Genomic DNA, 24,103 nt, shown 5'->3' on the forward strand with positions numbered 1-24,103 from the left:
CCGATACCAAGTACGATTCCGATTCCTAGGGAATTATTGTTTTGAAATATACCAGGTAGTTTTATACTTATGGTCGGTAGTTCCCAAATATGTTCCCTAACTTTGGAAGAGATATTTTATGTCTACACCGTCGTGTTTTGGTTTAAATAAAATTATTATATAGTAAACTAAACGGAAAACTTAGCAAAATTTATTTTAGAGAAAATTTATTTTACTTAATTGGAATACAGAAAAAAAACTCAAAGAAAATAGAATTTATCCTTCAGAGAAAAAACAAATAAAATAGAATTTATATAACAGAAAAAAAAACAAGAAAATTAGAGAATAAATACACAAGATTCATTATTTTGGTCCTCATAATTAACAGATTTAATGAATTAAATAAAAAAAAACATAGCGGAAGAGAAAGAAAATATATACTAATTAAATATAAAAAAGATAAATATTTAATTTAATAATTTATAAATGAACGTGCGTAATGAAAAAAAAAACAATATACCATGTGACGTGGCACCGTAGATACAAAATAACCTTTCCAAAGTTAATGACCATATATGAGAAATACCATTAATCGAAAGTTTTTGTGTTTTATACCAAAAAGGTAGGTATAGCGAAAAGTTACAATTAAAGGAATTTCAAAAACGATTTTTTGTTTGGCTATTGATAGTTGTATTTGTGACGGCAGTTCTTCAGACCTCCATAATTCACAAGTAGTTAACACCTATTATTTTTTCTTACTTTTTCATTGCTTTTACACGTTGTTTCTAACGTGAAGAATAAGTTTAGCCAAACTAATTTTGAAATAGGGTATATCAAAGGAACACATAAAAATGATACCACTATAAAAAACAAATGAAATACTAGATAAAATTGAGCAAACATAATTACCAAAATTACAGAAAAAGATTAAAAAAAATGGTGAAGTTTGTTGAGTGAAATTAATTATTGAAAGAAAATTAATTGAACTAATAAAAATGTTAAATAAAAAAATGTCACATTTCAATATTTTTTTAATAATTAAATTCTCAGGGTTGTCGAAATTAAAAATTAAGTGATTTTTTTTTATTAGACTTCTTTCGAAGCTTGTTACCTTGAAAAATACATTTAAAACCCTGTTTTTTTAAATAAATTGAAAAATAAACGCAATTAAAAAATTTTAATTGATAATTGAAACTTTAAAAACATATTAAACATTGAAAAATTACTTATCTCACAAATTAACGTAATAAAGTAGATCCAGTCTTCATACAGGAATTCGGTTATAATAAATATATCTTTCCCAAACTTAAAAATTAAATTTTTTTTTTTTTTTTTGAGAGAGAGAGAGAGAGAGAGTGCTTTAAAATCGCCGGGGAGTGCCGCCTAAAATTTTAAAGAAGTAAATTTTAGGAGTTTAGTGCCTTTCAAAGACGGTTATCATAATTTATTATCATCATTTAATTTCCTTTCCCCCCCCCCACATCTTTCCACGTGGTTCAGTAGTTAACCAGTGCTCCTGTTGCTGTCAGTAAGCTATCTTTACCTAAGTTTTAATTTCTAGTTAAAAGAATTTTTCATGAATAGAATCAGCATTTTTAAAAATTATTTTTTAGTTGTATATATTGTATTTACTCTTTGAAGTTAAGGAGGGTTTAAAAAAATTGGTGACACCTAGATGGTGACGTAGGCAAAAAAAAAAAAAAAAAAAAAAGACACTGCGATTTCGACCCTCACTAATAAAACTGCTCTGAGTGACTAGTTGGTAATTTTTTGTTCCTTTTCTTTTTTATTTTGCTCCTCCAATTTATTTGGATGCTTCATAGTTAAATGTTTTAACATGTTGGTTGTGGTCATGCGAGATGGTTTTATTCCTCGCGATATTTTAATTTGACAGATTTTGCAAATGGCTTTCAACTCATCATCTTCATCAACTTCAAAAAATTTCCATGCAAGACTTTTTTTGGACTTTGGCGTTGTGCGTTCTATCCCAACCATTATCAATGGACCAGAGGTCATCTCGTCAGCGTCAGACAGGGCCAAACTATTTGCAAAGAACTTTGCAGCTAATTCTACCCTATGCGACGAAGGCCACCAACTCCCCATATTTCCTCCTACAACATAGAACAAGCTAGGTAACATACAAATATCCGTGCATGAGGTCGCCAAGCTAATCAAGAACCTAGATTCTAGTAAGGCAACTGGCCCTGATGGCATCCCAATTATAGTGTTAAAAAAGCTTCAACCAGAACTTGCTCCCATACTTACGAAACTATTTAAGCGCTGCCTTAAGGAGAAGTGCTTTCCGACCCCCTGGAAGACTTCATCAGTTTGCCCTGTATTTAAGAATTCAGGTGATAAGTCCTCTCACTCTCAGTACAGACCAATAAGTCTCCTGTGTGTTATGAGTAAGTTGCTGGAATCCATATTAAATAGAGAAATAGTCAACCACCTCAGCAGGAATAACCTTCTTAGTGACACACAATATGGTTTCCGCTCTGCAAGATCTACCGCAGATGTGCTGACGGTTATATCCCACAGGATTAGTGAATCTCTTGACAAAGGCTTCCTTTCTAGGGCAATTGCTCTTGACATATCAAAGGCCTTCGACAAGGTATGGCATAAGGGTCTACTTCACAAGATTTCCAGCTACGGTATAACTGGAAATGTTTTCTCAATCATTAAATCATTCCTCTCCGATAGGCTCATAAGAGTAGTGGTAGATGGACAAAAATCGGAGGCCTGCAATATAAATGCTGGAGTCCCTCAGGGGTCAATCCTGGGCCCAACTCTCTTCCTGATCTACATCAATGACCTCCCTAAACACATACTTAAATCATTCGTTGACATCTATGCTGATGACACGACCATCTAAAGGCTGTAAATGACAAAGTTCTCTCGGATTCTCTCTCCTCTGATCTCGAGCGCGTGGTTCAGTGGGGGAAGATGTGGCTGGTTACCTTTAATGCATCCAAAACCAAACTCCTATCCTTAGATCATCAACGCTCTGATCCCCAGCTGGCATCAATTATGATGGATGGCTCTCGTCTGGGCGAGGCCCCGTGTTTTGACAAGCTTCTGGGTTTGACCTTTACTCCTGATCTGAAATGGAACACGTACATCAAGTCTGTTGCCAAGGTCGCTGGAAAGATAGTGGGATCCTTCTACCGCTCCAGAAGATATCTCACTACTGATGCAATTCTCTATCTATATAAAAGCCAAGTACATCCAAGGATGGAATACTGTCGCCATATCTGGGCAGGAGCTGCCAAAAACAGCCTATCATGCCTTGACAGTACAAAATAGACTTCGTGGTTTAGTGGGGGATGCTCTTTTCTCTACCCTGCAACCTCTCTCCCACAGAAGAGACGTTGCGAGCCTATCCTTGCTTTATCATTACTTTCATGGCAGGTGCTCGTCTGAACTCCAATCCCTGGTCCCCCCTCGCCAATCTTCCACGAAAAACACCCGTCTAGCTGAATCCACTGTGAAAAATTTCCCCCACTCTATATCTGTGCCTAAATCAAAACGCGGATTCCATGAACAAAGCTTCTTTCTTAGAACTGCACGCCTGTGGAACTGTTCCGTCTGCCTGCTTCCCTCCGGACTACAACTTGGATGTCTTCAAGTCCAATGTTAAATTCCTAATGAACCGCCCCCCTAATTAAACACTTTATCAAATCTCCACACTAACGTAATGTACTTGCAATAACCCTTATCCCTGAGTGGCTTCCGAGCCTTGATAAGTGGTGATCACTGTAAAAAAAAAAAAAAAAAAAAAAAATCCGCTAAAAAAGACAAGAAAAAATATAAAGGGATGGGGCGGTAAATTGTACCAACCGGTAGTTAACAAAAAAAAAAACTTATAGAATTTAATTTTTGAAACCAATGTATAAAAGTTTACATAATGAAATGCAAATATGCATTTTCTTTTGAATTTTTTTTTTGGTTGACTGTGTTCAATTCACACATGGTTGATGCGGTTCAATATTGCTAAACTATAAGTCTTAAGTAAAATTCTATTTATAAATACTTTTTAAAATGAAATTATTTAATTAATCGTAAATATTATTTAGACATAAAAATTAATTGATTACAAAACCTTTTAAAAATATATATATTAATTTCTTTTTCGTTCGGCAAAAAACTGCAAAACACTTAATTTTCAATTTTAAATTCTAGAAAAAAGATATTATTCTGCTTTTAATATAATCAAATTCAGGGTTTTATCTTTCTGGAGAAAAAATTTAAAAAAATGGATTTTATTTCAATGAAATTAAAAAAAAAAAAAACTTGACTGAATTGAATTAATTACCCTTGAATTAACGAAGGGGTTATTTAATAACTTTAGGTTTGGAAGAGATAGGTATGGGGTCGATATTTCTTTCAAAAGCCTTCTTTTAAAAAAAGAAAAAAAAGTACATTGTTCTATTAAACCGTTTACTGTTTAAATAATTTGACTTTGCTCGTTTTATTTTAAGAAAATATAAGTTGAAAAAGTATTTTCATTCAGTATTAGAAGATTTGTCAGTAAAAAAAAAAAAAAAAAACAATCGCCAAAAAGATAAGCGTTTTTATTTTTACTTGCAATGTAGAGCCCTGCATACTTCTTTTCAAGTTAACTCTTTTGTAGTTTTGATTACAATGTATCTGAATGAATGAACCTTGTAAGGGAGGGGCACTAAGCATTGCCCTGTTAATAATGAATTTCTTTGGTTTCTTTTTATAACATGCTACATTTCTCTCTTGCGGTTAGAAATATCAGGAATTTTTTTTTCTTTTTTTCAACATCAGACTAAAAGAATCGTAATGAAGGAATCGGAAAATTAAGGTATTTTTTAACGATGCGATTCCGATACCTCCCAAAATACACGATTCTTACGATTAACGATTCCGATTAATCGTCCCACCACTACAATTAAGTAAAAAACAAAAGATTCTTAAACAAAATTAGGCACAAGGCCCTACAAGAGATTAGGGAGGGGAAGGGTTCAGGGTCTTTGTGACTAAAGTGATTAAAAGTAATAAATGTAGACTTTGGAGTCTTACTCTTGACTGGCAACATTTACCAAAATACCTCATTCACTATGGATCTTAATCTAACTAATAAATCCCCAGCGTTTAAGAGTCAAAAACATATTTACAATTTATAAACAGTTGTCTGTGTGTTTGTGTATGCATTTTTTTTTTTTTTTTTTTACTACACTTTGATCTTGATCAAAAGGCCAAATTGCATTACCGAGTAAATTAAATTGCAAAGAATTTATCCTGAATTAACCCATTACAAGTAGTAGAAGTTCTTTTGTTTAAGTTTTCTATATTTTATTAACAAAAAAAAAAAATATTTATAACTAGTATTATCATTTAAGTAATACCCCAGTAACTCCAGATAACCCTGCTAGTTAAGAATAAAGGTTACTCTTTGCTACAGTGATGAGATTATAGGATTCATCCATTAAGTGGAAAAAGACTACTTCACCTTGTGTGAAATAAAAAAAAACTCCTTTGTTTAAAGAGTTCATAAAAAATAAAAGGTGGTGGATGGAAAAGGGGGTTTAGCACTGGACTTGACATGAGATTTTTTTTTATCATTTCTAGAATGAGATCCTCCTTAGATACTCACTTCTTTTGATTGCTGAACAAAAACGGTCAATATCAAACTTAGTTGAGAAATTTTTCAAATGCCAGTGGAGTTCAAAGATAGGTCAAAGTAAGTATAGGTTCAACTGAAGGTCAAGACAAGTCTGGACAATGGAGATGTTATTTTAAGGGGGAGTAAAAATGTGTAAATGACAGAATAAGTGTACATGATTGAGAGGAGTACTGAATAAGCAAAGATGTGAGTAGTCATGATCCAAAAAGATGAATTTCTCAACTTGGTCTGGCCATAAAAGTATGTTCAGCACAAAAACTTGGATGATGTGCAAGTAAAAGCAAAACACTAAAATAGTTTGAGAAATGATAAATTAGTGAATATTCCACCTTAAAAAAAAAAGCAAATTTGCAAATAAGTTAACCAAATTGATTTGATAGTGTATGTTGAGGGGGGGGGGATTATTTTTTTTCAGAACAGTGACCTCAAGTACCTCTAAAAGAAAACAAATTAGAGTGGTTGGGAAGGGAGGGAGGGGGGAATATATTTTTTTTCCTGGAACATAGAAATTTTAACTTTTCCAAAGGAAAGCACTCAAAAATTTTTTTCTGTAACAGACGTTTCAACTTTTCAAAAAATACAAGAAAAGAGAAATAAACAAAAAACATTAAAAGCATGTGGGGAGAGTAATCAAGTGATGAAACAAGGGTCTTCTACCTCTCTGTCATAAATTGTTTGAAGTATGGTGCAATTATCATTTTCAGAGTGAAAGGAAGTACAGGGATAAATAGATAAAGGAAGTAAAAAGTAAAAAAAAAAAAAAGTAGAAAAGGAGAAAAAAAATTTATCGCAGAAATTAACCTTTTATAAAAAAGGTAAAATAAACATCAAGCGGATTTTTATCAAATGCAGAAACTGCAAACTCCTGTGAAGCTCTAAAATTTAAATGGAAATTTAAGGATATGCACCTAAATTGCAATGGGCAAGAGTTCTTCCTTTTTCGTTGAAATATACTTTTGCTGAATAAAAAAAAATGTAATATCAGAATTCTACTAAAAAGTGGACAAAAAACTTTTGTGAATGTCAAGTGTGAAACCTCCAATAATTTAGTAACAACCTTGATCAAAATGAAATATACTTATCCAAGTATCCTGGATAATGTAGTCTAAGAACATGGTTATGGTGGTATCCCTCATATTCTAGGTTGAATTTAAACAAACAGGCACCAAGATTTTATAGAAATATGTATTAAACTTTTACTTGTTACTCATTTTTATAGTTAATACCATTAAAGAAATGTTGAATATTGCAAGGTTGATTGAGAATAAAGATGGTTCCACTTTGCAAAGCATAGGCTCGAATTTTGTATGTCTCATTTTTCATTGTGCGGTTTTGTTTATTACCAATTCCATTAACTAAACTAACCGTTTATTTTATTACTAGCGCTGATTTTTTTTTTTTTTTTTTAATATTTTAGCAACATTTGCTTAGAAATAATGCATGTAGTATCATCTGCTATTGGATCTGATAGACTTGCAATTTTGCATCAGCCGTGGTAAGAGGGTTAATAGTATTATCTACTCAAACATTAGCACAATACATAATTTACTGTCAGAAATAAAATTGAATGTCATATGTGCATGGCATAATCCCATTAGCACATCAGTTCTCTCAGATCATCTAAGTTAAACAACGAGGAACCTGGCCAGTATCAGGTGGGTGACCATTTGGAATATTAGGCACTGTATATATTGTGCTGGGACATAAAAATTTCCAGGTTAGTATCTGGGGTGCGAGTCTAAAAACAACTGGGAGATGCACCTTCAGTCTTTAAGACATGCATCTAGAAGTAAAAATATATCAAACGTGAGGTCTCCTGTCTGCTCTGTCTAAGCAAAAATTTGCACTGACAGTATCAGTAGTTCCGAAAAGTGTGGTTGGTTCTATGCAAAGCCTTCACTACTACAAAAAAAACTTGTTTTTGGGCAACATAGATGTGTGAACTCAGGAGTCAAAATCAATGCGAGCGTCCATAAATATAGGCACCGCCAAAAATGGCCGCAAAATCAAGTTGTTGTTTTTTAAAACTAAATTACATTTATTAAAATCCATTATTTCTGAGTAACTTTTTTTTTTCCAGAAAGATAAACCCCTGAATTTTATCATATAGAAAACAGAATAATGTAAAACTTTTTCTACTATTTTTAATTCAATTTTAAATGTTAAATTTTCCCAAAAAGTTAACAATTGATATTTTTTGTCTTGCACAAAAAACGTACTTAAATATTTTAAAAAAAGGGTTTTTGAAATAATTTATTTATTCATTTATTGTCTAACTAAGATTTAGGATGATTTTCTAAGAGAATATGCAAAAATATTATAATATAAGTACCTGAATTTCAAATAATTCCACTTATTCATATAGGTAACCAGATATTTCGCGTCGCCGTAGAGTTCAGATCGACTCTGTTTACGTTTTCTTTTGATGAGACAAAAACTATGGAAGACCAAACAGGCCAAAAAAACTTATTTTTCAGTGACGAAAATTTCAATGTATTATTAAGCTGAGGCTGGCCAGTACCAGATGGGTGACCATTTGTATGAGTTTGGTTTTTAATCTGTATGTGTGTGGGGCCAGGCTCCCCAAAATGGGGGGAGGGGGCAATTTAAAGCAGAATAAAAAAAAATTATTTCAGCGCGTTTGGTCCACCGTAGTCGAAAGGCGGCAAACGTTTTCAAACGAGATCGAAAAAAATGCTATTTTTAACACAAAGGGCACAATATTTATCGAATTTTTTTTTTTGGTATCGATTATTCAAAGCATGCTCTGTTTAATAATGGTCATGCATTATTCGGCTCGCTAAAAAAAAATTGTTAATTTATTTATCAAAAATTTTAAAATGGCTTTTTTCGTATAAATATTAAAAAAAAATTTTCTTTTGTTTTGCTTAACTTAAATTAATTATTTTACTTAACATATTCACCGAATTTCACACTTCAAAACTCAAAAGCGGGATAATTAAACACAATCGAAGTTCTGATATTCAGACGTCAAAATAAGGTATGCAAACAATTTTTTTTTTTTTTTTTTTTTTTTTTTTAATCTATAATTCTGTCCCTTACAACAACACAATATGTTTTGTTCAGTTTCAGATGATTATTTTAAGCATATTTGTTCCCACTTCAAAACAAGGGGGGGTTTTGTAAGCAAAAAAAAATATATATATAAATATCGTTTATGAAAAATAAGTACACTGTTATAAAGTTTATTCTTCTCCTAATAATCGCTGAAAATTTCGTATTGATCGGATAATTACCTGATTTTTGGTAGATTTTTAAAAAGACCGTCCGTCAAAAAGTACTGACCTGCCCCCCCAGTTTTGGCGGTGCCTACATAAATACATCTACATACTGATTCCACGCTATATTTTTTTCTTCAAAACGATTTTTTAATTCCAAGAAAAACAAATTTTCCAACCATTTTCTGATGTATATATTTTTGTGGAGTTTAGGGGGCTCCCACTATTCACCGAAACATGTGTAAGACTTATAAGTGATAATTAAATTAAATACATCTGGTTTTGGAATGTTGACTAACGATAGAATATATATATATATACACACACACACATACCATTAGAAGATTATGAAAGTTGGATGTTTTTTAAGCGAGTGTGTGTAAAATGTCAAAGGCATGGATAAAGATAGTCTGAATATTTTTTGGAGAAGCCTAAAAGAGACATCCACACAATTTGATTAGAAAGAAAGGTTAGAAAACAGAATGACTTGTTACAAACAAAAGGAAAATACAGACATTTTTGTTCTTTGTTAGAAAACAGCTTTTGTTTTGTGATTATTCTTGTTTTTTTCTCTTATTTAATCTTAAAAACTTAATCCAAAGCTAAAATACAATAAAAACAATACAACAGCTGTGTACTTATAGAGGGAAGAGGTGGGTGTGAACACGTGCCTGTGTCTCTCACCCTCAGTCAAAAATAACTGAGAAAAATTAAGAATTGCTCTCAGTGTTAATACTACATATTTATCTAGATACATTAGTCAAGTATTCATATAAAAATGCATAGGATTATATCAGTAATTCAACTTTTCATGCATACATTGTCATTTCTGATGACCTAAACGAAAAAAAAAACTCCCACTATTAACTTGGTATAGAGTTGAGGATGTCTTTCTGAATTCATTTTAGGAGTCAGAGTAAGTTTGAGGTGGTTGTGAAACTTATTTGCTTCTCCTTACCCCTTGAAATAGTTTAATCTGAGGACTAAAAAAGGTTTCTAATTTACTTGCTAACAGGATGAAAGCAATATATATATATATATATATATATACACACACACACACACTAGCATTTCAGCCCGGCGTTGCCCGGGTGTTTGGAAGTGTGTTGAGAAAAGAAAAAAGTGGGAGTAGGAGGGCAGGCTCGAATCCGTGCTGCGCAGGAGGAAAAGAACGGGAAAAAAATGTGACATCTTTGCTGTTACGATCACCGCCAACCTGGGCCAACCTGGAAGTGACGTAGGTTTAAATTAAGGCTAGACAATCGAAAAGAGGGGTGACTTGAAAATATCGCCAAAAAAAGCGACCCCTCCCTGTAGAAAAGGGTCCAGTTGATGGTGAAGAAATTAATGTTTTTAGTCAATTTTTCGGTATTTGTCGTCTGAAGGGTCGAACTTCAAAACGATACTGATCTTGTGAAAATCCGTTGCCTCTGTCAAAAGTTTTAGGCAGACATGCAAACATACATTTATATATTGGTAGCTCAAATTTTCAACCCAAACTGATTAAAAATCTTGCCCTATCCCTGAATAACCTTTATGTAAAATTTCAAATGTTTAGACCAGAAATTGTCCGAGTAATTTGGTAGAGACCGGAGAGATAAAAAATTTTTTAACTTTGACCCCTATTATGACCCCTTAACATCTGTTTTCGGCTCAAATTAAGTTATTAAGTTAGATCCATGTCCAAGGAACCTATATCTAAAATTTCAAATGTCTAGACCCAAAATTGTTGGAGTTTGGTAGAGTTCTCAAAGAGAAAATTGTTGAACTTTGACCCTTTAATTGCCAAATTTCTGGCCGAAAACATCGATTTTCCCAAATCTCAGTACCCTGTATATCAAATTTCGAGTCTGTAGACTTAAAATTGACAGAGTTATTGCGTAGGTAAATGTATACAGACAGACTAACTAAACTAAAATATATACGTATACATAAATATATATGGAAACAATATTGTGTCCTGTAAACTTTTTACGCAAATATTATGCAAGTATAAATCATGTAGAATATCTGCATGAATATAATTACACGTAATAGTTAACTAAAGATGATCACCCCATAAGAAAACCAAAAAAACTAATAGGGAATTAAAGTGAATGTTTGAAAGAATATGCAAATTAGCTAGATCTTTTGCAGATGAATTTAATTCCATGACCCATATAAGAAAAGTGTATTTTCTTTTTAAATAAATAGAAAAGGGTTTTTAATATGAATATCAATGCACACAAAATAACCCCAAATTCATAGGAGTGCATGTGTATATATAAAAATACACACTACAAATACACATTAATCTTTATTATAAAGTGGATATATATATATATATATATATATATATATATATATATATATATATATATATATATATATATATATTATATACACACACAGCTACCCGACATTGCCAGGGTGGAGGTACAAAAGAAAACAAGTTCAAAACATGTAATATGTTTGGTTAAATCATTAATTCAAATACATAGATGTGCAAGATATTTAGTACTGATATGAAATGGGGAAAGAAAAGTAATTATCTATAAAAATAATTATTTTATTTTGACAGGGCTCTTTGGACAAACTTATTTTTAGTGGACCTTTGACAACTAAATATTTTCGTTTACCAGCCAAATAGCAAAGTTACTAGCCAAACCCATGTAATTTTGTGGAAGATGACATTTTTGTTTTGTGACAAGTATGTAAATCAAAGATTTTTCTGTATTTTTTATAAGTAATTCTAAATATATATATAGAATTGTACGTTGAAACTTGAAGGTATAAACATTCGAATTTCTTCAAATGTTCATTTTTCTTTTTAAACAGCTTTTATAAAAAAAAAGAAAGTATGTTGCTCTATTAAATCGTTTGTTGTTTAAATTAAAATTTAAGGTTTTATGGTTGTGTTCAAGTCTAACGTAAATAAGTTCTTGATGAGCCGTTCTATATAAGTTATCAAATTTTCCAAATTTTCATTACTAATGATTACTATATTGTCCAATGTCTACTGTACACTCTTTAACCCTTATCCTTGAGTGGCCTCTTGGCCTTGATAAGTGGTGGTGCCTATGTAAAAAAAAAAAAAAAAAAAAAAAAAGGTTGAAAAAATATTTTTCACTCAGTAATGAGCTTTGGAAGATTGTCAGCGAAAGAAATACAATCACCAAAAGATAAGCGCTTTATTTCTTGTCACAACTTAGAAAAATCACTCGCAAATGCACTATTTTACTCGCAACGTAAAGCCCTGTTTGAATGCAGTCTATTTTTAAAAGGAATTATCTCCCTTATTTGATTGGGTATATAATGTGAGGGAGAAGCTTTTAAGATAAAATCAAGCAATATTATGACAGGAAAGGAGTGGGAGCACATTATTACAACTTTTTTTTTTTTTTCCATAAACACTCATCAGAGTATGATTATAAATGGTAGGGTTTTAGGTTTGCATTCAACAAGAAAAATAGCAAAATTGTGAGAAATAAGTATATTTCTTCAATATAATATTAAGCAGTAAAATAAAAAAGCTATCTGTGCACAGGTTTTATTTTATATGAAATAATTAAGACCTTTTCTTTACAAGTTAAGCTTCATATTAGCAACACTTGAAAAAAGAAAAATTTGAGTACAATCATTTGAAAGGACATAACACCAGCTACAAGAAATTTTATTGTGCTTTTATTTAGGTATCTATCTACGTACATCTATTATATAAAAGGAACTTCAGTGTGTGCGAGTTCATTACCTATGGACTCAAACAGCTAGGCAGATGTTTTTTTTTTTTAATTTCACAAATATACTTTATGTGCCTGGCAATGTTCTTAGATAGGTTTAGTATCGGAATGTCTTCGATAAGTATCAATAACTGAAAAAAATTCAATTAAAGAAAAAACAGACTAGGTTCGCCTTATAAAGTCTAATATCACAATTGAGAAGTTTTTTGGGGTTTTTTTAAACCGCACAAGCAGATAGGCCTAGCATATAAAATCAACAGCAGGTTCTTTGATAAGACAAGGGCACATTCAAAATGAACGTCTGTTTAGAGCACAATTGAACCATGATATTTTACTTTTGAATTTTAAACTTTAATTCAAGACAAAAATAATTTTATGAAAATCAACAGATTTTTTACAATGTAAACTACAATGTATTGCGGACAAAGTCACTGCGGGGTGGCATGTGAAGCTTCCTTTCGGTGCACTGCAGCGAATTCAACTAGAGCAGGCAATTAATCGATTGAATTGAAAAATGAGTGATTTCATTGATTTCTACAATAAAAATATGGGAGTGTGAAACATTCGTTGAACATTCAATCCTGAGCAACGTCTGGTCTCCCTACTAGGGTGTATATAATTTTTCTTCTTTTTTATAGAAAACCAAAACGATTTTTTTTTTTGCAGACCTGTAAGAAACTGTCCACCCTCTAAAAACAAGGTTTTTTTTTCACTTTTTTCCGATGATTACTGGCAGAATATTAGCAGAAAAATTTAATTTTTAAGAAGGGGGTTCACTTTCTCATAACTTATAACTATTTTATTGCTACCTGACTTATTGTCCATTTCTTTACCGACATGTCATGTAATTAGTCACATGACCCGTGAAATTTTAGGCCCTTGACTCTGCTAAACACAGAGTTAAAGATTTTGGCAAAGATTCTTGCGAATCGCTTGCAGGTTGTCATCACTGACTTGATCGAACCGGACCAGACTTATGCTGTGAAGGGGAGATCGATTCAAGACAATTTGCACTTGATACGCTCGATCATAGAGGGGACAGAAGACGACGCCGAAGCCGCGCTGATCAGTTTGGATCAGTCCAAGGCATTCGATAGGGTCGACCATCGGTTCCTAGGATCTGTGCTAGAGGCCGCCGGATTTAATCCGGACTTCCGCAAGTGGATCTTTGTTCTGTATGACAGGCCGACGGTAGCGGTGCAGATCAACGGTAAGCTGTCGGAGTCATTCGCTGTCTCTCGGTCGGTGCGACAGGGTTGTCCGCTGTCGCCTCTGTTGTATGTCCTGGCGTTGGAACCCCTCCTTCGCAAGTTAAGGGACGAGGCGGCTACACCAGTCCTGCGCGGAATAGCTCTCCCTGGAGGCACACGAGCCAGGGTTTCCGCGTTCGCCGATGACGTCACCGTGTTCGTGTCTTGCCTCACGGACGTTCAAGCGGTGGTCGAGGCGCTCGCTCGATACGAAGAAGTAACAGGGGCCATCTTCAACCGTAGCAAGTCTGTTGGCCTGCGGTTGGGGGCCTGGACCGGGGTAAACTCGCTTCCAGGTATTTTCAGCTGGACCGATGGACCGGTCCGCATTCTCGGTGTCTGGTTTGGACCGGGACTTCAGCTGGAAAAGAATTGGTCGGAAGTACAGTCTAAGGTCAAATCGTCAGTAAAGACTTGGATTGGAAGGAAATTGTCCTTGAAGGGTCGGGCGGAGGCGTGTGCTACATACGTCTTTCCGCTCATCCTTTACCGTTTGTCTGTACTTCCTCTCCCTGCAGAACGACTAACCCGCTTACAAGGGCGCCTCGATTCACTTTTGTGGAACGAGGGTAAGCATTATGTCTGCAGAGAGGTCTGTGTTCAAAATCCGAGCGAGGGAGGCCTGGGTCAGCCCAGTCTCTTGTGTCATAGAAACGCCGAGAGATTGGCTTTCCTGGGTCGTTCGCTTGAAGGAGACGCTCCTTGGGTCCCTGTGGTTGAGAACTCGTTTCCCAACCTCAAACCCAACCCTTCGGTAGAAGGTCGTCGTAGACCGAAGGGGGAGTCCAAGTTCTTCTCCGAATGCCGAACCGCTCTTAGAGCTTTGCCGGGGACCAATGTCCTCGATCAGCCAAGGAAGAAACTGTATCGGGATTTAGTGGAGGGGACCGCGAAGGATCCACTTTGTAGGCGGATGGGATGGTCGATGGAGGTTGTCCGTTCTCAATGGCGTTGGGCGCCGGGACGGGAGATTCTGAATAACTCGGAATTCTCCCTGACTTGGCGACTGGTCCGAAATGCGCTGCCCCTCTTCGACGTACTTTTCCGGTATAAAGAACATACCAGCCGCTTCTGTCCGGGCTGTGACGAACGCGAGCCCGAAACAATCGAGCACGCATTTTTTAGTTGCAGCCGGATACAGCCCCTATTAAGGTACGTCGAGGGGGTAACAGCTCGCATCGATGCCGAGTGTCTGCTCGATCTCGACGTAGGAACTTTTGTGTACAACATGGAGCCGCCGTTCCCCAGGGAGGAAAGTTTGGTTTTCCTGGCGATCCTAGCAGTAGCGCGCATGACCATTTGGATCGCGCGCCTCAAGTTGGTCCACGAAGGGACATCTGTTCCTGATCGGGATCTGATCGTTTACTTTAAACATTTGCTTAAAGTAAAGATCAGATGCGATTGGAAGAGGTTGCCTAGAGTGGAATTTGACAAGAGGTGGGTGCACAGCACTAGTTTGTGCATCCGTCGAGGAGCCAAGTTTCAATACGTGTTCCCTCCTTAGGCATGGCATGGGCGGTGCTGGGTCCTACGGAACCCATCCCGCCTAGGTTAGCATTATAAGTTCAGTAAAGTAACTCTTGACTGGTGGTACAAATGAGATCCTGTTCCTGATTTTATTTTTTGGTATTAGAGAACCTCTGAGTCTGCCCAACCCCCCCTGCTCCTCATCTTTATTTTCTGATGCCCCCGATCATCCCCCTACTCAGAGGTCACCTTCCTACCCCCTCCATCCGTTGCTTTATTTTCTCCCACCTCCATTAAGGCGACTTCCCCAAACCCCATTAGGGATGCTCTGCTTGTTTTCGGTTCCCCGGAAAACAGTGGGGGATCTAGCCACATAGAATAGTACAGGGGGGGTCTTACTAACAACACATTAGTAGATTTTCCTTATTTTTGAAATGAACATTTTCATTAGTTTTTTCCCACTCCACGAACATTTTATGCCAATTAATTCAAGAACTCTTTCTAATGAAATCGAACTTTATTTTCTCACACATACACACACACACACAAAAAAAAAAAAAAAAAAAAATGCACACACAACATACAGAAATGAATATACAAATTGTACATAGTTAAATTTTACATTGAACGCTGGGGTTATTAGTTAGATTAGGATCCACAGAGTGATTGAGGTATTTTGGTAAATGTTGCCAGTCAAGAGTAAGACTTCAAAGTCTCATCTGTTACGTAGTCAAAAAGACCCTGTACCCTCCCCCTCCCAATTTCTTGTAGGGCCTTGTGCCTAATTTTGTTGAATTGAATTTTTTGTACGTTTTTTATGTTCAATTTTTTCTTTCTCAATAAAATATATAAACAAGATCAAAGTGTAGTATCTGTTCTTCAGATGCTGCACTTCATTTTCTTGTTCTCTTTCGGTGGAGGAGATCCTTCACGACTGAGACAATTTTTATTTTTGTACCTTTTCTCCACGTTAAAAAACGACCCTGGTGTCTAACTCTGTCCCGTGGGGAGGCATAGTAAATAGGTACAATAAAACAATGGAAATTGTGGCCGGGTAGACCAACACAGCAAATATCGCATTTAAAATTTGGGCCAGCAACTAGTTTTCACAATACTGAAAAGATAATTTTCCACCTGTTTCATGTAGTCATATAATGTGGCGGGCATATTTGTAAAATTTTACTTGGTTTCCACCTTAACATTTTTCCTTTAAAATGTTAAGGTTTCTGGTATGCTGAATACGAATATCGCATTTAAATAAATAAGTGCTAAGGGAAATTCTTATTTGAAAAGTGAAGGTGGAATAAATTACAAGGATGTTTTCTTCACAAGAATAGGTTACTAAAATTTACCCACATGTACTGTGAAAAAGTGCTTAAAAAAAAAAAAAAAAAAAAAAATTAAAGACAACTGATTTATTTCTGGTTCTTTCTTCAAATCATGTTCAATTAGTTAAATTCTAACTTTGTCCACACACCTCAGATAAATGCCAGTTGAAAGATTCTTTACAACTAAAACCAAACCCGTGACTATAGTAGTCGTTATTTTAAAAGGTGATTGTTAAGGTGAGAAAAGTAAAAATGTACTCTAAAATTATGAAATTCTGGCCAAGGAAAAAAAAAAAAAAAAAATTTCCTTATACAAGTATCTTCATGCTTGTATCTATATTTTATCACAAATCTGATATTAAAAATGAAAAATAAATTTGTTTAAATGTCAAAAAAAGAAAGAAAAAAAATCAATGTGCAACTGGTCCAACCTGTAAAGTGTGTTTATTTCGAAAGCCGTTCTTAACATGAGGTTGAAAATAAGAAAATGCCTTCGGAATAAACATCCAATCTCCCATGTTAATAAACACCCTTTCCATGTTGGACAACCAGTGCAGAAACAAGTGTCGAGCGTTACACGAAAAAACATGGCCGCGTGGTATCTCATATCTTCGACAATGAGTTACAAAATTATACAAAATACTGCCAGAAACCCAGCCAATAATTGTTATGGGAATATTTATTGGCTGAAACCCAGCCAATAAATGTCATGGGAACATTTATTGACTGGGTTTCTAACAGCATTTTGTATAATTTTAATGTCATTGTTGAGACTTCACGTGGAGATTTTTCGGTTCTCCTGGCCCTTTTGTCTCCAAATTCATTATCTAAAATTTGAATCACGTGATTACGGTGTAGCGACAATAAAATAAACCATACATTCAATTGCCGCTTGTTATGGATTTAGCTAAATACGATATTTAAAAAAAAAAAAAAAAAAAAAAAAAATCACTTTATTGGTACTTAAGCACTTATGTTACCGAACTGGCTGGTGCTTTGTACCTATTTACTATGCCTCCCCACGGGACAGAGTTAGACAGCAGGGTCGTTTTTTAACGTGGAGAAGGTACAAAAATAAAAATCGTCTCAGTCGTGAAGGATTTCTCCTCCACCGATTTGTAACTAAGATATTGTAAAACTTTTAAAAAATAGCACTGTAACATCAATGCATAAGCACTTTATTTTACATATTTCTTTTCCAAAGGACCGTCTGAATAAATTCTGATTTAAATTTCTGGTTACCATTACTAAAAAAAGTTACTTTCCTACCTACATGGTTCATTATTTTTTAGTACTTTTAAGTAGATTAAAATGCTCTTATTTCAACTATCTAAAATAGTAAATAAAATTTTTAAAAGCGCAACTGACGTAATACTTTTTTAAAGTGCCTACGAATTCATTCACAATTGTGAAATCATTCAAAATTGATTAAATAAAATAATGCACAAGCGCAACTAAAATATTTTTTAAATAATTACACAACACTTTAAATCATTGTGAATTTATTCAAACGGTCCTTTGAAGAAGAATATGTAAAATAAAGTGGTGCTTATGCACTTATGTTACCGTGCTATCTTTTTAAAAATAGTATTTAAGTTTTACAATAATCTTGTTTATTAAATTGTTAGGTGAAAGTACAGAATAGTTATAAAACACTCGCTAGTTTAGTTCGGTAACGTAAGTGCACCGAACTGAAAATGATTTTTTATAAATACAAATTTATATAATTGTGAATTTATTCAAACGGTCCTTTATCTGGTTCAAGTCAATTCCCTTCTCCAAAAAAAATATACAGTGTAACCCGAATATAAGAGACCCGTCATGGTCCTACGCCGCTCTTATATCCGGGTTACATTGTACATTAAACACAGATTCTAATTTGGGATTTCATATCCGGGTTACACACAAGTTTTACGATATTTTTTTGTTTGTTTATTAAATTGTACGGTGAAAGTAAATAGTTACAAAACACCAACCAGCCCAGTAAAGTGCCAATAAAATGATTTTTAATACGGTATTCAGCTCAATCCATAACAAGCGGCACTTGAATGGTTTATTTTATTGTCCTTACAGCTACAGTCACGTGATTAAAATTTTAGACAAAAAAGTGGGAGATAAAAGGGCCAGGAGAACCAAAACCCTATCTAGCTAAGTAAAAGAATAACTTATCTTGCCTTTGGTAATATTTATTATATATTTGTTTTTTTGACCACTTTTCCGAATCTCGGGATTCGAAAACAAACCCAATTGGCCTTCGGGCCAAGATCAACGTGTAGTATCTGTTCTGCTACACTTCCATTTTTTATTCTCGGTTAGTGGAGGACTGGAGGAGGACTGGTGTAGAAATCCTTCACGACAGAGACATTTTTTCCTCTTGCTCCAGTTCCACACTAAAAATCAACCTTGGTGTCTGTCTTCGTGGGAAGGCAAGTAAATGCGAACTTAAAAAAAACAGCGCGGTAACATAGATGCCTTATTTTTTACAAAGTGTTGTCTGCAGCAATCTAAAATCAATCGAAAATGAACCTGAAATTTTAAGAATTAAATAAAATACTGAAGCTGAATCCTACTTTCTCGTAACTACATTGAATTATTTTGTTTTTTAATTACTACGGATTTCTGAAATACAAATGACAATATTTATTGAAATAAATTTTAAATAGCATAAAAAGGCATCAAAAGAAAACGAATTAAACTCATATTTAAACAATTTCTTACAAATTAAAGAGAAAAAAGGAAATGAGTGAGTTTTATAACTATTTCGTTCTTTCAAAATTATGTCCTCCGCCCGGGCAACGCCAGATACAGTTATCAATGGTTATCAATCAATGATTGTTAATTAATGATTAACAGCTGAAAATTGTGGACAATCGCCGAGGTTAAAATTATAATTTAGACCATAATCCATTATATTAATTTATTTTTGTCGCTATGGTGGTCGCACGGATCTGTACTCACTCCGGCGACCCGGCGTTGCCCAGAAGTCTTTATTTTCTTTTCGCTTTTTCTTTAAATTATTTTTAAAAAGGATTTAATTTAAATGTTATTATAGCGTCATCGATTTATCATTGATGGAATCAAATGTATAAAACTAACCCTGTTAATGCAAGGTTTTAATTTCTATAAAATTATTGGAGGTAAATAGCTTGAAAAACTTTCAATAAATGAGGACTTGCTAAGGATTTTAAAGCCACTATTTAAGGATTTAAATGCGCCAAATAAATGCCATGAATGAAATAATTTAACGTTCAGTTAAGAGATGATTAAAATGGCTGACTTGTTTACGAATAAATCCAAATGTATTCTGGTAGATTCCAGAAAAAAAAAAAAATTACCTGTGATTTCAACAAAGGCGCGTATGTAAAATACGAGCTGTGTGGTACTTTTTCTCCCCTAGGATTTTCGAGTTAAATTTAATTTACCGTATTTTTTGTTTATTCAATTACTAGGTGAAAAGTACCTCCCACCATGTTAAGAATATGCTTCTAAATGATAACGTTATTATTTCAGCACGGTTTGTATTCTGCTAAGTACCTCAACAAATATCAGATTAACAGTAAAAGACAATAAGCCACATAAATGAGGAACACGCGAGGAGTGAGCACATTATTGTATAGAAATAGATGATTATAACAATAACATCGATAGCAATTTATTTTTTTATGTTTAAAGACAAAGGAAAGTTTGTTTTTGTCATTTCACAACAGAACAGTTTGACAGATTAAATTAAATAAAGATTACGCTTAATTGTACTTAATAGTACCCAAGTACTTTGCCAACATTTTCAGTGCTAAAGATTAAAATGGACTTCTTACAAACACTGAAGACATTTGCTTTTATAACTTTTAATATAAATGAATTTAAAACAATCATTTATATCGATAAATATTTAAAATAGGATATGAATTACATTTAAGGACTAATATCCTATATATATATATATATAGAAATAAAAAGAAACAAACCGAGTTATGTGTTCAGTAACGTTTCGTCTTTATTTCGAGACTTCCTCTCGATGAATCGAGAAAATAGAGAAATAAAAGACGAAACGTTAATGAACAAATCATTCAGTTTGTTCCTTTTAATTTCTCTATTTTGTCGGAATACTATTTCCATTATTCTCATCGTATATATATGATGCCTTTATGCCGAATACGAACAATGCTTTTTTTTTTTTTTTTCAGATAGGATTTTCGGATTAAATTTAAGTTTTACGGTATCTTGTTTATTCAATTGTCACATGAAAGTACAGAAAAGTTAAAAAATCTCCTTTCTTCCCCATGTTAAGACTGGATTTCTAAATAACATTTTAGCACGGTCTGTATTCTGCATAAGTACCATATTTATTGTATTGAAGCAAACTTATATAAACTACTTAAGTGCCAATATAAACAGTGAATATAAATATTAAATCGAGAAAAGAAATGGTATCGTAAAAAAATACTTATAAAACAAAACGGTTCTTTTTTAATCATAACATTAAGGCTGAACTAAGATTCATTTTATAACGGAATTCTTGAATTAACAAAGCTTTTAGAAATGCAAATATATAAAATAAATTATACTTACGTTTTGTTGGTGAATTTCTTATTAAAAGAAACTGAGATTGCGTTTAAAATAGGCAAATTAAAATGAGTACACTGGGGAAATTAGGAAGGTTTCTTTGAGGTTTTTAATTAAAAACTTTGATAATTCGAATACACGCACACAGAAAGTATTTACAATTGAGTTATCAGAGATTGTTAATTAAAGTTTAAAATATTTACCAATAAATCCAGACAGTGTTTTTCTTCTTTCTTTCGAATAAATAACTAATTAAAAATAAAACTTTAAAAAAAGATTAAAAATTTTGTTTCATCTGTTTTACTCCTTTTTTTTTTCTTTTCTGTTTGTCAAAAAAAAAAAAAAAAGTATTTTTTTATGTAAAGGATAAAAATTTATAAATATTTGGGACGTCGAAATTAAAGAAGAAAAACTGGACTATGCTTTATTTTTACAAAGCATGTCAATTTATAATTAATCCTATTATTAACTAGAAAATTAGAAAGAATTACGCTGGAGATGTAGACGTAAAGACATCTTTCTCTTTTTATGTAAAAAAAAAAAAGATTACCAACAAAAAACTAGTAGGTGTTGGGGAGGGCGAAAATAAAAAAAATCATAGTTTCGTATTTGTCTAGTTTTAAAGATAAAATGCTGAAACATAATCTCGATTTTTTTTTCATAAAAATCAAACTTAAAATAATTTTAATAATTATTAAATCAACTGCCAAGTTACAAATAATTTCTATCACAAACATACTAAAATTAAAATACGTATCTGCGAAATTATATTTGACATTTAATGCAATGTATGTTTATGAGCATCCGTAGAGTCTGTTTTTCGTCTTCGACCTTCTCTTTTTCTTCTTTTTTTTTAATTTAAAAATATATCATTTATTATTAATAACAATTTTTTAATAATAACTTCCCTTTTTTTTACTTTTGCGTTTTCATTAATACAAGTAAAAATCGAGATTCATTAAAAAAAAAGTTTTTTTCTTAATTTGAATTTAATAAGTAGGTAGTAGTTTTGGGCTTTCGTAGTTGTCTCCTATTTTGTTTTAATATATCTTTTTTCCCCCACACATTTTTCACTCTACTCGATTTACCTTCCATAATCATGTTTACTTTCGATTATTTTTTTTATTCCATATATTATGTCTTTCTTTCTGGTTTTTTTTTTTTTTTTCACATTAAAAAAACGTGAATTAAGATGTTTTTTAAAACGTAATGTAGTTAACAGTTGAAAAGGGAAAGAAAAAATATACGGCGCTTCTACAAAATTGGGACGAGATTTCGTAGTCGATAAATGGAGTTTTCAGATAAAAACGATGGGGTTTGTATTACTGTACACATAGATTCGAAAAAGTTGTCAAAAAACAAATATATAACAAATAAATGTTATCAAAGGCAAGGTAAGTTACTTTTCTACCTAACTGGATATATTTTTTGTGTTTTTATTCAATGTAACATGTTTATTCAGCTCGAAAAACATACAGTGTTTACCGATGTATTGGAAAATTCAAGATGGCGTCTGACTCTCTCTTTAACACGGTAAGTTTCGGAAAAAGTGTTATAAATAAAAAAACTAGACAAAATACAGTTAAAAAACCGCCGAATATATGTCAACCTATGTCACGGTAACATTTATTGAGCGAGTTTTAACAGTATTTTATCCAATGTTGCATTGAATAAAAACACGAAAAATATATCCAGTTAGGTAGAAAAGTAACTTATCTTGCCTTTGATAATATTTATTTGTTATATATTTGTTTTTTGACAACTTTTTCGAATCTATGTGTACAGTAATACAAACCCAAACAATTGTTTCATCTGATTTTTTTTTTGTCAATTCTAATAAGTTACAATGGTAGCTTCCAAATTATACAGTCGAAATTACCTGAATACTAACAAATAACAACAACTTTAATCGCGTCAGCAGGTGAAAAATTGCCGCCATCTTGTTTGAATCAAGACGGAAAATCACCTCCCTTTTGAACTCCCTTGTGTTTTACGATCGTTTTCATCAAATTCTATTTTTTATTTTCTTTAATAAATAATTTTCTACCTTATCGATTTTCGTAATTTTTGGATATAATCATCTTAAAAATACGAAGAATACGTAGATACCATTGTTTTCACGTGAAATTAGGTATTACGATTTCTGAAATTTCATCCCAAAAGTAAGCGCCAAATATACTACAAATAACGGTGCTTTTCCAGAATTACCCCAAGTTTTGACACGGGAAATGATTTGGTGCTTATGCAGTTTACCAAAGACATTGAAAAAGATCTATGTTGTATGTACCCGTTATGGAATAAAATTCTCATAAAAAATCGCTTAATTCGATCAAGTTTTAAAAAAAAAATTTACAGAGGAAAATCAAATTTTAATGGGATATCACCAGTGCAGTGCATGCACTACTGCACCACTATCTTGATTATTTGTACGGACAAGGAAGGGTGCCTTTAAACGAAAAAGAGATTAACAAAAGATAAAATGAAAAAGGGATTTAAAAAAGGACAGAGAAACTCTGTACAAGAAGTGAAAAAAAAAAAAAAAACTTAAATATTTATCTAGGTATTTTCTCTGCCAATGTTTCAAAATAATCTCGTCAAACTTTAACAAACTTTAAGCAGTGATGGAGTTATCTCCCACAGCGCCCTCCCTCCTCGTTCGCGGAAATAGCCAAGATGGCGGTGATAATCGATCTCATTAAAATTTGATTTTCCTCTGTAAAAACAAATTACTTGATCAGATTAAGCGAATTTTTAATGAGAACTTTATTCCATAGCAGCTACGTACAATATAGCTCTTCACCAATATCTTCGGTTTTTAATATCTTTGGTAAACTGCACAAGCACCAATCATTTTTAAGCGAATTTGAGTTTTTCTAATGTTCCCAAATCCCATATTAAAAATTACTTT

General features: G+C 33.1%; 1 protein-coding gene across 8 annotated transcripts in view; it reads right to left on the bottom strand.

Moving 5' to 3' along the window:
* Nucleotides 1-21,792, bottom strand: part of LOC145292898 (putative E3 ubiquitin-protein ligase ariadne-2) — a 100,704-nt gene extending 78,912 nt beyond the window's left edge. The window contains exon 1 of one of the 8 annotated variants that reach the window (XM_080139063.1): nt 21,202-21,792. The gene's annotated coding sequence lies outside the window, so the exon portion shown is untranslated. The remainder of the gene's footprint in view (nt 1-21,201) is intronic. The other 7 variants (XM_080139080.1, XM_080139097.1, XM_080139072.1 and 4 more) reach the window with 7 other exon arrangements.
* Between the last annotated feature and the right edge of the window lie 2,311 nt (nt 21,793-24,103).

Source organism: Euprymna scolopes, chromosome 2 (genome assembly GCF_053919585.1).
Source record: "Euprymna scolopes isolate OS-2025 chromosome 2, ASM5391958v1, whole genome shotgun sequence".
NCBI lineage: Eukaryota > Metazoa > Mollusca > Cephalopoda > Sepiida > Sepiolidae > Euprymna > Euprymna scolopes.